Raw genomic sequence first — 4,029 nt, forward strand, 5'->3', positions numbered from 1 at the left:
GAGGATGCCTGGCCCGGAGCGCCCACGGGCTTCCCTCCCTCCCCGCGCACCCTTCTGGCGGCGCTTCGCACCGGCTCCTCGGCATCAGCTGCGCCCCACCTGGCTGCGTCCTGCGGGTCAGGAGGAGGGAGGCTCTGCGCGGACCCGCGTGTGCGGTCTGGCTCGGCGGTCTGCAGACATCCACTGTTCCGGCGGGCGTGTGTCTGTCTGTGGATGGGTGGCTGGGTTCCGTGCCTGTGCCGTCTTGCTTTCCACTCTTTCCGAAGGGCACCAACTGATTGTCAATGGCTAGTTTTACTGGGGAAGGAGGGAAAGAAACTGAGGACGGCACAGAGTCAGCGTTTACCGTGCTTGGGCTGCGCCAGGAAGGGGGCCCCTCTGCTCAATGCCTTTCTGATTAAGGTCCATGAGCTGGAAAGAAAGGACGTGATTGTCAGATGAAATCGACTCATTATTCTTGCCCTGGCAATTCAGAACTTGAAGCCGTTTCTTTACTTCCCTTAAACTTTCCTAAGCCCTGAAACTTATTTTCCCAGAGATCAGCAAAGCCACTTAATAAATACACACTTTTAAAACCTAGGGGCAGGACAGGAATAAAGACGCAGACGTAAGAGAATGGACTTGAGGACATGGGGAGTGGGAAGGGTAAGCTGGGACGAAGTGAGAGAGTGTTATGGACATATATACACTACCAAATGTAAAATAGCTAGCTAGTGGGAAGCAGCTGCATAGCACAGGGAGATCAGCTCGGTGCTTTGTGACCACCTAGAGGGGTGGGATAGGGAGGGTGGGAGAGAGACGCAAGAGGGAGGGGATATGGGGATATATGTATGTGTATAGCTGATTCACTTTGTTATACAGCAGAAACTAACACGCCATTGTAAAGCAATTACACTCCAATAAAGATGTTAAAAAAAAAAAACACACTTCTAGTGCATACTGTAGGCCTGGCAGTCCTAAACACTTGAGGGCTATTAACCCATTTAAAGTCCATAAGTGCTCTGTGTGGAAGGTACTGTTATTATAATCCCCGTATTGTAGAAGAGAAAAACCAAGGCACAGAGAGGTCGAGTAACTTGCCCCAACAGGCACAGCCAGTAAGTGAAAACACCAGCGTTCAAACCCAGGCAGTCTGGCCTGGAGACCCTGCTCTTCCCCAGTGCGCTAGGGCAGCCTTTTAGGGATCACTGACTGGAAAAGTTTTCCTGGTTCTCTGGCTGTGATGTTTTGCTTTCCGAGGTGTCCCCTAGAGCAGGGTTTCTCTACTGTGGCACTATTGATCTTTTGGGCTGGGCTGGAGAGTTATTTGTTCGGGGTGGTTGGAGAGCTGTCCTGTGCATTACAGGATTCTTAGCAGCATGTGTAGCCTCTACACACTAGAGGCCAGTAGCAACTTCCCCAAGTTGTGACAATCAAAACTGTGTCCAGACATTGCCCAAGGTACGGGGGCGGGGCGGAGGCTGCACAGTTGTGTCCAGCTGAGTGAGAACGTCTGCGCTATTTGATTTTTTTAGTAGACAATTCCTGGGGAGAGCTGGCTGCGAGCCTTGGTTTGGAACAGGCTTCTTAAAGGTGAGCCTGACTATCTTTGTTTGACTTACAGGAAAAAATCTTCTATCAGCGTCAGTCACAGTATTAAGGGATTTTCAAGTTCAAACAGAAAAAACTTCAAACCAGGTTCTTAGAATGTATGATCGCAAGTTTCAATTTCCTTTTCATGATAAAAATGTAAGGAGATGCAATTTGCTCATGATCACATTTCCTTGAACGTTGGAGGTGCTGGTATCCCTAGAAAGCCCACTTAAAAAGATCAAGTGCTATTTGGAGATGAGATTAATAGTTCTTTTAGCAGCAGGCTAACTGACCCCCAGGAGTCTCAGTTTCAAAGGGCCACCAAATTAAATTAAAAGCCGAAAAGCTCCCAAATAAACCCAAGAATATTACAATGGAGAATCTACGTCAGGATTCTGCAATTTCACAGTTTTCAAGATGTGAACTGTGGTTTCTTTACATGGTATCAGGTTCACAAGCTGCTATGTTTATTATCTGTGCAGCATGCTTGGAAATGTCTAATGCTCGGCTCTTCAGGAACTGCCCGGGGACCAGGTTCCATCAATTCCAGCCTCCAAGTTACAGACGGCACATTTACAGAAAGGCAAGGTGCTCATTGCACTAGAGTGTGTCTACTGATTATTTCCCGAGGTTTTACGACTTATAGTAAAAACTGACTGCTATATAGAGGTTTCTAATATAAGTACTCGTTGTATTTTTTAAATAAAAACGCTGCTCCATAATTTCAGTGACCTAGAAAATTATACGCCTCTTAAATGGTGATTTGTGCATAGTAGACAGTTAACACTCATCAAATGAGTAAATCTTTATTTAGCAGCATGCGGTTTTCTGATCTTAAGCATCAGAATTTGGCTTAAACCATTTATTCTTTATTTTGTATACTACTTCAAACTAATATTGTAAGTATAATTGACTTACAATATTAGTTTCAGGTGTACAACATAGTGATTCAGTATTTTTATAGCTTACACACCATACAAAGTTGTTATAAAGTATTGACTATATTCCCTTTGCTGATCCCCATACTTTTTAATGCCATTTGGGCATTGGGACTATTTAGATGCTCTCGACCTGCTTTGTTCAATACAGTAAATACGGTAGTCACTAGCCCCATGTGGCTGGTGAGTACTTGAAATGTAGCCAGTCCAAGATGAGATGTGATGTGATGTAAGTGTAAAAGACTCATTGGATTCATTGGATTTTGAAGACTTTGTATGAAAAAAGAACATAAAATATCTCACTAATCATTTTATATTGAATACATGTTGAAATGATAATGTTGTGGATATACTGCATTAGATAAAATATATTACTAAAATTAATTCCACCTGTTTCTTTTACATTTTAAAAAATATGGCTACTAGAGGGACATCCCTGGTGGTCCAGCGGTTAAGATTCTGAGCTTCCACTGCAGGGGGCACAGGTTTGATCCCTGGTCGGGGAACTAAGATCCCACAGGCTGCACGGCATGGCCAGAAAAAAAAACTATGGCTACTAGAAAATTTTAAATGCCATATATGGCTATTATATTTCTATTGGACAGTATTAATCCAGAACACTTACTGATCTGAACTCCATCTCCAGCATTTCAGGTCCTGACGCTGGCATCTTTCTGCCTTGGGTACATAAAATAAATATGTTATTAACTTTGCTATTCTCGAGTTTGAAGTTTGGAACAACTCCCTACTTATATTTATGTTATACATTTTTTTCTCTATTGAGTTCAAGTAAAAATAACGTGAGAGATGGAGGAATGTCTGGATTCATGTACTCACGGAGAGAGGCCTGCTTTCTGCAAACCACACCCTGTGTTGAGAATTGATTCTTCTCAAAGCCCTGCTAAAGGAAGTGCCATTGTCACAATTTTCCACAAACTTAGTGGCTTAAAATAACATAGATTTTGGAATTCCCTGGTGGTCCAGTGGTTAGGACTCCACGCTTCCATTGCAGGGGGCACGGGTTCGATCCCTGGTCAGGGAACTAAGATCACCGCATGCCGTGCATCGTGGCAAAAAACAAACAAAAAACATAAATTTATTCTCCTAGAGTTCTGGAGGTCAGAAGTCCAAAATGAGTCTTATGGGGCTAAAACTAAGCTGTTGGCAAGATTTGTTCCTTCTGGAGGCTCCATGGGAGGATCCATTCCTTGTCTCTTACACTCGTAGCGGCTTCCAACAGTCCTTGGCTTGTGGGCACATCATTCCATTCTCTTCTTCCTTTGTCACCTTGCCTTTTCTCTGACTTAGTCATCTTCCTCCCTCTAAAAAGAACTCTGTGATTATACCTGGCCCATCCAGAAAATCCAGGGTGACCTCCCTATCTTAAGATCCTTAATTTGAGCACATCTGCAAATTTCTTTCTGCCCTATAAGGTAACATTTACAGGTTCCAGGGATTAGGACATGACTGTCTTTGGGGGGGGGCCATTATTTAGCCTTCCACAGGAAGCCTGAGCTGT

The sequence above is a fragment of the Eubalaena glacialis genome, chromosome X, assembly GCF_028564815.1.
Source record: "Eubalaena glacialis isolate mEubGla1 chromosome X, mEubGla1.1.hap2.+ XY, whole genome shotgun sequence".
In the NCBI taxonomy this organism is placed as follows: Eukaryota; Metazoa; Chordata; class Mammalia; order Artiodactyla; family Balaenidae; genus Eubalaena; species Eubalaena glacialis.